This window comes from Macaca mulatta, chromosome 10, assembly GCF_049350105.2.
Source record: "Macaca mulatta isolate MMU2019108-1 chromosome 10, T2T-MMU8v2.0, whole genome shotgun sequence".
In the NCBI taxonomy this organism is placed as follows: domain Eukaryota; kingdom Metazoa; phylum Chordata; class Mammalia; order Primates; family Cercopithecidae; genus Macaca; species Macaca mulatta.
In genome coordinates, this window is record NC_133415.1 from 30739099 (window position 1) to 30753842 (window position 14744).

The 14744-nt window shown below is 43.4% G+C and overlaps 1 long non-coding RNA gene across 1 annotated transcript in view; it reads right to left on the reverse strand.

Moving 5' to 3' along the window:
* Window positions 1-6136, reverse strand: part of LOC144331922 (uncharacterized) — a 32135-nt gene extending 25999 nt beyond the window's left edge. The window contains exon 1 of the long non-coding RNA XR_013399521.1: window positions 5786-6136. This is a non-coding gene — a long non-coding RNA (uncharacterized LOC144331922). The remainder of the gene's footprint in view (window positions 1-5785) is intronic.
* Window positions 6137-14744: the final 8608 nt, after the last annotated feature.

The window sequence follows — 14744 nt, forward strand, 5'->3', positions numbered from 1 at the left end:
AAGAGGAGCTCACCAAGACACATAGGAGAGGCATTTTAGTACAAGAAGCAGGTAACAAGGCTCCCAGCAGGAAAGAGCACAGCAGTTCCCAGGAGGGCAGGAACTGTGAGGGAACCTTACAGATGAGGAGAGGGGTGGGGTGGGGGAACCCCGGCAGGACATGGGACATAATGAGGGCTCAAGGGAAGAAACTGCCTGGGAAATCACAAGACTGCGAATGAATTTGAAATATATTTAGGAAACACAATATATAGAATGAGTAAGAAAAGTAATAAGAAAAATACATACCAATATGAACAATGTGTTAAGAAAGTGGACACCAGGGGGATTGATAAATGTACTTTCCTGCCCTGGAGTACTTGGAAAAAAAACGGCATATCTTTTTTTGGACAGTGAAATGCTTAATTCAAATATTGTACATTTATCTTCAAGAGTTTGTGTTTGAGAATAATTAACTCTTGCCATTCTACTACTCTGTATGTATGTGGGTTATCATTCTTATGTCTTTCTTCTGCTTGAATAAATAAAAGGCAAGAACAAAAACCAATTATTCCTGAAATCATCACTTAAAGTAAATAACTTGTAAAAATGCCACAAATGGCACAGGAGTTAACCTGTGCTTCTAATCAGTTGTCTAACTTGTATGTCTACACCTCAGTAGAATTATTTTGTCAATTCTGTTTTTCTTTAATGTTTATTATGGTGACAGCTTAATTAAATATTTGCCAGTGAATAAAATGAAACCTCATGCAATCTCCATAGTCTACTAAATGTTCACAGTATTGTGTCAATCAAATTATGGATGTATATTTATATTAATATGTTATATATGTAATATATATCATATAATTATTACATATTGTATATGATATACTTATATATGTACTATATATTATATATTTATCATGTATTTATATAATATAATTAGTATATAATTACTGCATATTATATATGTTTATAGATAGATATTATTTTTGTTATTGCAGCTCCCCACATTCACTTAAAATTTCCAGAGCTCTCAGTACTGGCTAGGCTTGGCTGCAGTGAGAAATTGACAGAAATCTTGGCGGCTCACAACAACAAATGTGTATTTCTCACTCTTCTGCCATTCCCATCTCTGACTGAAATGCTTATGGCTTCAGTGCACTTCAACTTCATCCCAGGATGCAGGCTGGCTGAAAGGATTCTATGAGAACACTGTGGGTGTTATGTCAGAGATGGGAGAACTTGACAAAGCACAGGCCAATCTTACGTCTACTGCTCAGAAATTACACCTCTCATTTCTGTTCATCTTATTGGCCAATACTAGTTTCAGTATCACTCCTCAGTTCTGTAGGAAGAAGGGGCCAAGGTAATACTCCCAGAGAGAAGAGTGTTCCAGGCTGTGAGGAGAACCTGAGTGTTACTATATCCCCATTTTACAGGTAATGAAGAAACTGGCCTAAGGAAACCTTAAATAGATTGTCAAAGGCCGTGCTCTGCAGTAGAACTTTCTGCCATGGTGGAGATGCCGATGTGTGAACTCTCCACCATGAGAGCCATGGCTGGAGAGCATGAGTCCAGGAGGCAGGTGAAATGAAGCTGGTGTGGCTGAGGAATATTTTTTTAAAGTTTATTTAGTTTTAATTAATTAACTTTGAAATATACATATCAACATGCAGTTCATGGGGACTGTACTGGGTGGAGCAAGTGCAAGAATACAAATGGCAGCTGGTAAAATTTGCATCCCATGCTATGGCTGAAAAAAGGACATCACTGACTGCTCAGTTCTGAGGCTGCTCTTGTCTACTGTCTTCTACCCATTCTAAAATGTAAACTCCACACACGCGAAACCCTTGTCATAATTTTGTATGCCATGCTTGAAAAGTAACTCCTAAGAGGATAAGTAGAGAAGAATGTGTTATGTTTTAGGTGTTTTGTGTAAAACTTTGAATTAGCAATTGTGCAAACAGTTTGGTCAAATGTTTTACTCCACACGCTGGTCAACAAGAGATGCTGTCTATTGGGTGGCAGGTTTTCTGAACTCATGGTGTTTAGAGTATTATTCATCTATCAGTATAACCTTTGGAGTTGTATGCAACACATTTGTTTAACAGGAAATTTGGAAGTATTGAGATATAATGCATGTGGCCTTATGTTCAGTGGAATGGAATAAGGAAGATTCAACACAAAAGGCTGCCCAATATGTGAGGCCATTTCCTTTCAACACAGTGGTTCTCAGACAAGGGTGATTCTGCGGTGCTATCTCCCTAGGATATTTGGCAATGTCTGTTTTGTTTGTTTGTTTGTTTGCTTGTTTGTTAGAATTTGGGAATTAGGGTGCTATAGGCATCTGATGTGTGGGTCCTAATAATGCTTATAAATGTCCAACCATGAACAGAGCAGCCCCCATCACACAATGAATGACCCAGCGCACAATGTTAAAATGATAATGTTCAAAAGTCATGTTTTAAACTAAATATTCTTCATAAAGTAATTTCACAGTGATCAGAAATATCATCCATGAAGACAAGAAAGAAAAAGTTGTGTGTTTTGGAAAGAAAATAGAGAGACACATAAACAGAAAATTTGAATTCAAACATTCAAACGGGACAGGAAAGAAAAACCTAGGCTGGTGGGGAGAGGCTGAAGGCAGACTCAGAGTGACGATGCTCTGGGGAATTTTCCTCTCACTGCCCCATGGGCCTGCAGCACTGTGAGATTCCAGCTTTTATCATGAGACTGACAGGAGAAGTCAGCCTCATCTCCAATCTGCAGCCCAGAGATGCTCAGGGAGGCAGAGTTGGAGGAGCTGTCCATGGAGCCAGAGAACTGATCAGAACTAAATAAGTGACATGAATATTTGACATAAGATGTGAGAATGGAAAGTCAACAGGAGTGTTGAATTTTAAAGCGTTTTGGAGAGAGAATCCACATGGCTAGTGACCAGTTGGATCTCTGGGTAGGGTAGAGAAAAGAGTCCATATAAATTGGAAGTTTCTCATTTTGTGGACCAGTTGTGTGGGCTGCTCTTAACTTTGGTAAGAGATTTTAAATAGAACCTAATTATGACACATTGGTAAGAGTTTATTTGCCTATTTTAGAAAGGCAGGCACCAGGCAATGAAGCAGGTGGGCCTAGGACAGTGAAGCTTTGCCATCTATTATCACAGACACACAGTCACACACGGTGGACTCTGTCCGTGTGATGAGTTGTCAGACTGAAATGCAGTGAGGGATCCCCGGCTACCTATGGGGGCTACAGAAGAGACATAAAAACCTTTTTAAGTGAGAAAATCCTCATTAAATTATTGAAGATTTTATGCAATTATTTGTGCAACATATATTTATACAGAACATACTAACATCAGCTTGGTGCCAAATAACAATGTAATCTGCAGAGCCAGGAGGGAACCCCACACTCCGGTGTGCTCACCTCAGCGGTTCTGTCAAGGATGAGAATGGTGAACCTGCCTTTAGCTTTCCTGTTTCCCAGGGTTTTTCCCCTGGGAGATGGCGTCTACACCATCTGCTACTACTAACACCAGTCGTCAGCCAGCAGGCTCCTCTCTGCTGGCTACTTCACACTTTCCCTTCTAGCCTCTTAACAACTCCTTCCACAGATTCCTTCTATTGCCCCTGATTTATCTTGTCAATGACATCAGAAGATAACTCAACAAGCTTTTCTACCCACTCTGAGCTTTTCGAGTGTTGAAGGTGAGGGACCACAATTTAATCAACTCCAAGTATTCATATTTCCTTTATTTTATTATTATTATTATTACTATCATTATTATTATTTTTGGCTGAGCCTCACTCCGTCACCCAGGCTGAAGTGCAGTGGTGTGATCTTGGCTCACTGCAACCTCTGCCTCCTGGGTTCAAGTGATTCTCCTGCCTTAGCCTCCTGCTTAGCTGGGATTACAGGCATGTGCCACCATGCCTGGCTATTTTTTTTTTATATTTGTTAGAGATGGGGTTTCACCACGTTGGCCAGGCTGGTCTCGAGCTCTTGACCTCAGGTGATTCACCCACCTCGGCCTCCCAAAGTGCTGGGATTACAGGGTTGAACCACCATGCCCGGCCACATTTCCTTTATATCCTATAATCCTGGCATTCACAATGATATCCTATAATCTTTTACTATTAGACTTCTCCCAAATACTTGTCATTTTATTTCATTGATTAATCTTCTCCTTACAGAACAATTTCCCATTTATTATGTTTATAAGATGCATTAGGTATTAACTTCACCATAAGAATCAGAGTTTCTTAGGAAGAGTAAGTTTTCTAATAAAGTATATTTTAATTGTTGGTAAAAGTCTAAAATGTCACATGCCAAGTAAACAAAGAGGGGTCTCCGCAAAGAGAAAAAGTTGGGCTCTTTGATCAATGTGTTTCTATGTTGAGGTTGTATGGGGATCATCTAAATGATGGGTGAAGGTGAGGTTGGGGTTGGCACTCACTCCATTGGAGGAGCGGACAGAAACCTGCCTCTGCATTGCAGTCGCGTAGGACACAGTGCTCTCTCCTGGGTTGTATATTACAAGAGAATATCCCTGGAGCCATGTGGGGGACAAAGATGTGGGGGGCTTTGGTCCACCATTAGAAATGTGGTGCTCTCACACATGCATTTTTATCTCGATGGAAAGCTATCTTTAAACTAGATTTTTTTTCCCCACAATATCAAAAATCATTGTCAACTACAACCTAACGCTCCCACTTCATTTGTTCTTTCCAGATACTGCCTGTGATATGTCAGAGGATAAGGAAAGGGCACAAGAGCACACACATGGGATCATTGTCTTGTGTGGGTGTTGGGGGCAAACAGGGACGTGGGGCCCAGGAAGCCTCAACTAAGTGTGAGGAACAAGTCTGGCTCTGTAGAAGGAATAAAGGGATCTCGTGACAGAGGGAAAGGGGATTCCAGTGAGAGGACAGGCCTGGGCCCAGGCCACAAGAAGGTGGGATAAGGTTGTGGTGACCCTGCTGAACACACACTCAAAGGCAGAGAGCTGGACCCTCTGAGCATGGAGTCCAGCGTCTCCAAATAAAATAGAGAAGGAAAATCTGGGAAAATAACTATTTCCTTAGTTAAACCTTGCATTCGTTTTTAATAATGACTAATGCGTGTTTATGTTCATATAAGTATCTAGCCACAAATATATTCACAACAATGTTGCCTATAAATATTCATTAATACTGCAGATTTAGTTATTTTAACTCATGATACGATTTTTGATAGTTTTGAATAGTGCACACTTTGTCACATTGAAACCAGCCCTTGTCATTTTTGGTTTAGTTTAAACAGGGCTCTATGAGGTCCCCACATGCTAAGTGAGGCTAGGGGAGCTCATGAGTTTTCATCTCCCTTCCCCTGAGGCACTGTGTGAGCACTGAGGCTGCTTTCCCAGGCTGAGCAGTCACAGGCAGGCCTGTCCTCAATCTGGAAGCCAGAGATGGTCAGAGATGCCATGTTCCTAACCCGGAACCAGGGAGTCTCTCTGAGATCCCTGAGAGTTGGCTGTTTTTCCTGTGATCAGGTGTTTGGGGGCATGGCCCTGGTGCTGCTGCAGCCAGACTGCTCCATCTTTGCCAACACCGTTGCTGTCCCCAGTGCAGCTGAGTGTGGTTGTCTGTCGCAAGCCCTTGGATACAGAGAGCTGCTGAGTCTGCCTGCCTGGGCCACAGACACTGCAGGAGGACAGAGAGGGCCATAAGAGCGGGTTTACAGCCCACTGAGCCAGAGAGTGAGGGGTAGGGAGCAGAGGCGGGTGTGGATCCCCCCACACAAGGTTCTTTCTCACCTGAATAGTGAGGGCGGAGGCGGAGGAGAGGAGCCCAGAGCATGGTACAGATTTCCAGCTTCCTGGAGCTCTGCTTTGGAAACTGAGCTCCACTGAGTACCTTTGTATCCCCCAAAAACGTCATAGGGTAGAGTCACTGTGTTCACTTAAGACCTTGCTGTGTCCACGCTGCTCTGGGTACTCACAGGTCAGAAGGAGGAGATGAACTGACCCAGTGAGTGGAGGTGACCTGGATCATGATGACTCCGGGTCCCGGCAGGTCAGCGTTGCAGCCCAAACTAGTCCAGTGAGCTGATGGCTGAACTCCCTTGGGGGACCTGAGTGGTTTTCATTTGGGCAGGATCAACTCAGTGATGATCCTCAGTGTCCTCAGACCCAAAATCTTCCTGCCTCTCTGTCACATCCGGGCATCTCAGTGAGAAGAACACTGGTTGTCCTGATCCTCGTTTCCGAAGCTGCTCATGAGGTTGGAGAGGACCCCAGGGTAGCTGGGAATTGTAAACAAAGCAGGCATCGGGCTTAGCGATGCCCGTCTCACTAACAAGACGTTTGTCTTTCAGCTGCATCAGCACCACATACATTGTGATTTCACTTACATCATCTATTAATATTCATTTTCTGTTTCAATTTTTTATGAAAGCAACGCTCACAGAGTCGAATCACATTCATTTAATTGGCACTCACATCTTCAGCTACTGCAATAACTCTCTATTGTTTTAAATTATCTTTTAACCTTCATATGTGTTTCCATCTTTTTCAGAGGCTCTTACATAAGTGTATGTAATGTGCTTCCAGTCTAACTTTCAAATAGCTCATATAAACCTAAAAAAATCATAGTGCATGTTCATATTTCAAAATAATTTATTTCTTTAACTCTTGGCTTTTTAATTTTATTTATTTATTTATTGCCTTTGGAACTCAAAATAATACTTTTATTTTATTACATCCAACTACTTAGCATTCCATCAACTAAGTGCAGGTTATAAATTCCCCTTGTGTTTGACACATAGCTTGTTTTTCATACTTTTCTCCTAGTAAGGACCTTGTCGTAAACATTTCCTTGTGTCTCTGTACAGAGTGGACTTGGTGCAAGACAGATGCTTACCCTCTTCAGCTATCTTCGTGCTGAGAGTCTTTGCTCAAAATAGCTGAATTTGTTTATACAACCTGCTGTGAGTGAGAGTCTGGGATTCCCCACATCCTCACTGGCATCTTATTTTTTTTATTTTAAATTTGCAGTACCATTTAACAGCTTTCCACCCTCAGTGGCTTCATGCCTTACTCACAAGTATGCCCACAGGAATCAAAGGTCACTCAAATCCCACATTATCTACCTCTGCTCTCTCTTTCATCTTTCTGGCTCAGGCTCTGACACTCTAAACTTTCTCTTTTTGGTTTCTTTACAAAAGGGCTTCTCACTCCCTTCTTGCTCCTTTCTTAAGCTGTTTGCTTTTTGCAAGGCCTGGAAGGCTTCCCATGCACCGACATGCTTGGCTCATTCCACAATTTCTACTTGAAGATCTTATTCCCTTCTCTTTGTCGCTGGTGGAATTTAACATATTTTGATGTCACATTTATCTACCCTCATTTTGAGACCTGTGAATGGCTTATTTGTGTTCTTTGAACATTTGTATTGGGTTTCCTTTTTTTCTGTCTTCGCTCCTTGCAAAGTTGTCCTCTGGATGACAAATATAGCAATACTTTGTCCTTGCCAATGTCTTTCCACTCCTACATATCGTTCTCTCTTCTTACCAGCTGTGGTCCTCTTTGGCAAAAAAAAAAGCTTCAAATAATTGCAATCAAATACTTCAAATTTTCTTTTATGAATTGACTTGGAAGGTTTATTTAAGAAGTAGTTTCTCATATGAAGTAAAAATAATATTTTTATTTTTCTAAACTGAAGTTTTTACACTTTTTCTTTCCTAAATTATATTTTAAATCTGTTTGGATTTTTTAATAAAAGTATGAATTAGGTACTCCACTTAATTTTAAGAACAGAGTTAGCCATATTTCCAATATCACATAAAAAAATCATCAGTCCTATCTACTCTAATTTTTAAGAGAATTGTGTAAATGTCAAGATCTCAGTCATGCATGATTTTGGCTAATATTGCTTGGTAAAATAACTCAATATCTGGTATCACTTCCTTTACAAAGTTTTGGTAAATTATCTTAGGTAATTTTTATTTCAATTTTCAATTTGAGTTTTGAAATAAGTTAAGCAGTTCCCTAAATTATTGCTGAAATTTTAATTATCTTATATTAATTTGATGGATTCATCCTAGCACACTGCCATCTTTACAATATTGATTTATACAATCCATGATATAGTATAACTTTTTTTTTTTTTTTTTTGAAATGGAGTCTCGGGCTGTCACCCAGGCTGGAGTGCAGTGGCGTGATCTAGGTTCACTGCAGCCTCTGCCTCCTGGGTTCATGCCATTCTCCTGCCTCAGCCTCCTGAGTAGCTGAGACTACAGGCGCCCACCACCATGCCCAGCTAATCTTTTATATTTTTTAGTATAGACAGGGTTTCAACGTGTTAGCCAGGATGGTCTTGATCTCCTGACCTCATGATCCGCCTGTCTCAGCCTCCCAAAGTGCTGGGATTACAGGTATGAGCCACTGAGCCCAGCCAACATAGTATAACTCTTACAGTGTATTGGTATTTTGTATTTTTTTAACATTGTTTATTATTTTCTCCTATTAACCCCTTATACATTCATTGTCACATCATTTAAATATATTTTTTTAATTTTTAGTTAATATGCATTATTTGTGTTGTACTTTTTGGAATTTAAAAAAAAAAAAAAGTTTAGCAGCAAGGCCTCCATTCCATGACCATAATCCCACGGTGCTGCTTTTGTTGGGGCTTCAGGAATCAGTAGTAAAGGGAGAGTGACTAATGAGATAACAGAACTGGTTAAATCTGAGTTCCTTTTCCAGTTGCTGGAGATACATGTGAGACCCAGGGATGCTGTGCCAGCTCAAGTGTAGTCTCCATGTCTTTCTTGCTTTCCGATGTGACTAGAATTAGCCTCCCTCCGTCCACACCATTATCTTTCTGAACAGGTTCTGCAACTCCAGGGACAGAACGTGTATTACCCAAACCAATCTGACAGTTCACCCCAGTCACCATGATGGTGTCAGGGGACATGGTGTGAGTGTTCTGGTCAAGTTGTCCTGAAGGTCAGAATTTCTGATCAGTGGGTCAGGGATGGCAGGTCTCGATCATTCTCGGGGGGTTTGTGTCCAAATTGAAATCCTGGGACTGAGGAGGTAATTTGTTCCCATGTGAGTATTCATCCAGGGGCAAGAAACGGTCATGAAGAAAGAATATCTCAAAGAAGTCTAAGAGGGAGATTCCTCTCTTGCCATCTTGAATGAAAAAGTCCCTTTGATACTTTTGACAAAGGCTAACAGGCAGTTTGATCTTTCCATTGGAGTAATGAGCTCAGGGCCTCCCTCAGTCCCCTTGCCCATGAAGGCTCCTTCAGCAGGGTGACTCAATACCATCCTGTCCATGTCCTAAGGCCAGCTTGAGCCCTCTTGCCTCACCCAGGCTTCAGTCCCTCCTCCCCACAATCATATGCTAGGTCTAAACAGTCTCTCCAGTGACCCTAGCTGGACCCACAGCTATCACGCTTCCCACCTCCTTGTTCATCTTCTCTGAGGCATCTGAACTTTTCTTCACAAACTTAGCTCAGATCCTCTGTCTTCCTTGTCCAACCCTCTGATGGCTCCTCTACCACCCTTACTGAGCTCTCCTCTCCGCTCCTCACTAAGTGATGACATCTTATGGTGTTGATATTATTACTCAATTGTCTCATCTCTTCCACCAGATGGTGTCTGGTCCATGAGGACAGGGACACTTTCTGTCTTGTCCACCCTATTTCTTGAGCCCCTAGACCTAAGCCTGGCACATAGTAGGTGCCAATTGAATGTTGTGGATGGACAGACATCTGGCGGTTGAGGCTCTTTGGTCAGATACAGTGGGCGCTGTGTTCCTGGTGCTGTCCTGATCCATGATGGACTTGGTTCCCAGGGAAGCCTGACCCTGGTATTGAGGAATTGATATGGTTTGGCTCTATGTCCCCACCCAAATCTCATGCTGAATTATGATATTAAGTGTTGGAGGAGGGGCCTGTGGGGAGATGTTTAGATCATGGGGGTAGATTTCTCCAAGTCATGCTTCCCATACAGCCTGCAGAACTGTGAGTCAATTAAAGACAGTGAGCCTTTCTTCATAAATTACCCAGTCTCAGGTAGTTCTTTATAGCAATGTGAGAATGGACTAATACAGATACTTATTTCAATATATGACAGTATGACAATTTGTTACTGCCAAGGGCTGGATATGAAGGTAGAACTGAGAAAGGACTGGGAAATGTAATTTAGACCATGTTTGCTTCAGTGCATCTGATACTCCACATTTTGTCCACCAAACAAAATCACGGTTAAGCAGCTTATTTGGTGAATGGGTTGGGGGCTACACAGGGAAATACCTTCACTGGAAAAACAGCCTGTTTTTGTCTTCCTTCCCCAGTGGCCTACAGTTCCGTGTGAGCATTAATGCTTCTGTGCCAAGATAAGCAGAAATAGTCAGCCTTATCCCCAGACTAGAGGCCAGAAGTGCTCAGCGAAGCCTGTGAACCAGGACAGGACCCTAAAGGCCAATGACTGTTTTCATAGATGAGGAGTTTTAGAGCCATTCCAGGGAACTGCTGATACTCATTGACATGAAAACCACCCCCAGTGCTGGTGGCACTTCCGGTGCAGGAGATGGTGACCCTGTACCCTGGGGACCCTGCCACTGAAGGAGGCTGAGTCAGCACAGACCTGGCCCAGGACCCTGGAAGTGGAAGAGACACAAAAATGGTGATACTGTTCTAGAGACAAGAGGAGAAAGCGGAGTCCTTTGGGCTTCCCAGGGCTTCTCCCTTGGCCCTGTGTCTAGTCACCTGTACAATGAGTGAGGAGTATGAGGAGGAAAGGGGACCAGCCCATGGTGGAGACTGGCCTGAGTCCTGCCTTCTGTACCTACAGCTACAGCAGAGCTTCTCCCGATCTTTCTCCCTCTCTTTATACTCCTGGAGGAAGAGTCCATCTGTGCAAGTGAGAGCCTCTAAGCTTCTTGATCCCACTCTGTGTTTGGGTCAGGGTCAGGGCCCTCTGCCTTAGGGGATCAGGGGAATGAGCAGGAGTGGAGCCGTGATGTCCCAGGGTTTTGGAAGTTCACAGCTGTGAGGCCTTAGCAGAGGGCAGGAGACAGAATAGGTGGATGATGCCAGCTCTGAGCACACCCAGACCCTTCAGGAACGGACCCCAAGCACTCTCTGTTGTCCAGCCCCAGACACACTACTGGCTGATATGCTGACCATTCAAGTTTCATATCATCTTGGAAGTCAAATAAATTGTAAGATTTATTTTTTGGAAACAAAGTAGTCTAGGTAATTTTGGTAAAGATAATATATATTGCAACAAAATAATTGAAGCTCTCTGAGTCCAATTTCAAATATGATAGAGATCTCAAGTATGACACTGAAGGAGAAAATATAATTGACTAATATCCTATGGCTCTTGGTGTTTGTTTATGTGAAACAGAATGCAGTGGAGAAACTCTGTGAGCAGTCTCTGCAGTGACTCAGTCTGATAAGAGAGCAGAATCCACTGAGTACATGTTGTCCCTCCATTCTGTGCCTCCCATAATGCATTGTGCCACACCAGCCTATTGTGGCTCTCAGCAGACACTCATGAATTCAACACAATGTCTTCTGTCTGCATTGGGTGAAAAACCTGTGCGTTTGTCTGTAGAGTGGGACATTGGATCATTGGATTTCACAGCCAGGCAGGGGAGCTGGACTAAATTCTTCTTACTGTCTCTCAATGAACACACTTCAGTCTCCTCAGATTCTGGTTTCTTGTGTTTGTTTGTTTTGGTATTGAGATGGCATTACTTTTATCTCACACTCATAAGATTGAAAACAATCATAAACATGATTTATTTAAAATGTAAATTATTTTCCCTGTGTCCAGCTAGGGTACTGTCAGGCTGGATAATACACCATTTTTTTGTTGAAAGAAAGTAAGGAAGACCTTCTGTCCTGCATTGTTCCATCACCACTAATATCATTGTGAAGAGGTCACCAGGGGACAATGTGAAACTTCTGAGGTCAGCAAGGCCTGAAGCAAACTCAGATGGTTCCTGTTTCAGCAAAGCTGGGCTCTTGCTTACAGGCCAGTGCACGTGGTAGAGCAGGTGCTTCCTCCCAAGGGGCAAGCTCAGAACTCACAGCCACCCTACACGTCCCCTTTACAGAGGAGCTGTTCTCTGGGATGAAGACTCAGAAATGTGTGCCTATGATGGTGGTAAAAGGAATCAGGTTTAAATAATGGACCAGACAAACACTGACCCTTTACCAAAAAGTTTGAGGGAGATAAAAAGAACATTGCCGTATCCAGCCTCAGCTTGAAGACCCAGGGGTTCCTGCAACATCCACACCATGGCCTGGGTGCCTCCTTTCCTCCTACTCTACCCTCCTCTCTCTCACAGCTCAGGTTCATGGAGAGCTGGGTGGGGCTGGGCTGATGAGGGACCAGGAGGCCACTCGGGAGCGGGTGTTCAAGGCTGACCAGTCTCTAAGGGAAGAAGGTGCATCACCAAGTATATGTGCCCCTTGAGCCTCAGTGGGCTCATCTAGAAAAGGGGGTTTTCTCTCAGCGGAGCCCATCTAGATGGGTGGGGGCTCAGTGGAGTGAAACCTCACCCCTGGATGGCACAAAAGGGCAACATGGAGAGAGGCGCCTGAGAGATGGTAGAACCAACTCTGACCATCTGGTCCTCAACTCATCACCTTGCAGATGCTGCCTGTTGGCCAGGCTTGGATTCGCCCTGGTTAATTGTTTTCCTTCTTATCTGCCTTGAATAAACAGGGGTGCCGCAGGCTGAGCAGAGCCTCACAAACAGGATGAGGCTACTAATGTGCCTTCCCTGCCCATGGGTGCTCTCCCTGATGGGTTCCCCTTCAGCTCTCAGGCTGAGGGCAGAGAGAGGAGCAGGTTCACAGATGACTGTTTCAGTTCAGCCCAATCCTGAGTCCAGTACAATGTGGCCAGTGTGGTGAGAGGCAGGTCTTCAATTGTCAAACAGTTATCAAGCACCTACCTTCTGCTGGGCACAGAGTTTAGTGTTGGGAAGGCCATGATGATCTAGACAGCCTCATCTCTGCTTCATGCTGACCCTAATGGGAGCACAAGGATGGAAAGGCACAGGGGGTCTCCCTTCCTCCCTTCTACCATTGGGGGTAAGGAGGCCAGAGAAGCCTCTGCTGCACTCAGGGTTCTGATGCAGGATGACGTGGTGGGATCACAGAGGAAGAGGGAACAGGGTGTGACATGAGAACTGAGGAAGTATCAGCATGTCCTCAAGCTTCCTGGGATTCAGGTGAAGATGTAGAGAAATTCACAAAGTAGATATGGAGGGAGAAACACAGAGCTGAATAACAGAATCCAGGAGAACAGAATTCCCAGGAATAGAGGGATCGTGATTCAGAGAGTCCCTGGCAGGGCAAGCACCTCAGAAATCCAGTAACATGCAATGTGGTTCCTGGGGCCAGGAGCTTACTCACTGGCAGGGCCTGATCTGTTAGGGCTGCTGGAAAGGAAGGCAGGGAGAAGCCATGTGTCAGCAGAGAGAAGCATGCAGAAGGCTGCGACATGGGCAGAAGGAGAGTAGATTCCACCTGAGGACAGCCAGGATGGGAGGTGTGAGACAGGAGTGTCCCAAATCTATAGATACTTTGCTAGATAATGTATATAAAAGGGATCCTGTCACTTTGTAGATTTTGTCTTACAGGAGAAGATAAATTCAGAGCTTAGAGTTCTATTATTATTTTTTAGGACAGTGTTTCTCTAACACAGGAAATTATCCTCACAGGTCCTGCCCTGGTGGAATAGTGTGTTTTAAAGTGTTCTTTAAAATTATTTACCATTTTACTGGTCTTTTCAGAAATATGAATTGATTAAAATTTTTGACATGTTCATCTTACATTTTTGAAAGTAATATATCGTCTTTTTTATAATCATACTCTAATCCTTTTGAGGTTATTCATTGAGAAAACCAAGAAAATGTACTACCTACTGTATTTACACTCTTGTTTCTATGGAGTGAACTCTTGAATCTCTGGAATTTATTTTCTTGGATCATGGAGTAGTTCCTACGAGGAATTAAAACTTTTTCCTTGTTCACCCTGTATTTTTCTAGAAGATATCGCTCGTCTGTTCCTTTCTTTGTGACAATGGGCTGTAGATAAATGCTTTTCTTTTTTATTCGTGAAGGAGGTAAAATAGAAAACGTTTGGCATCATCTGGTTAGTGGAAAATAAGCCATAAGAGGGAAGGAGAACTGAAAAGAAGGTGCAGAATTTGGGGAAAGAAGTGGTCGTAGTCCTGAACATAACTTGACATTACTGGGTAGAGACAAAATATTCTAGAGAGACACTGAGAAGGAGAATCTAAGGTTTGAGGGCAAAAAAAGGAAAATTCAATTAGAGCTTTCATAGCTAGATTGGTGTCCTGAAAGGACAGAGACAGAGCTGAATTAAACAGGCTGACACTGATCCCAGACCACTGGGACAAGGGTGCCGTGAAAAGTAGACTCTCAGCAATGACACAGGTGTCCTGGAAAGCAGTAGCTAAGGGAGGGGAGCAGAAGGAGGCCCCACTTGGAGTGTGCGGACATTGGGAAAGGTGCAGGTGCTGGGCCCTCAGGCTGCTTCTCGCCTGAGGGAGGGACAGGTGGAGGACAGGTGCACAGGTGGTGGTGGGCAGTAGCCACTCCTGGGGCTTCCTGAACTCCTTGCCTTTCTTACTGCCTCTGGGACAAGGAGGCCATCATGGGGATGTGTATCTGCTCCCTCCCTCTCCTGAGACTACCTGTATCTCAGGTCAGAGCCTGCAT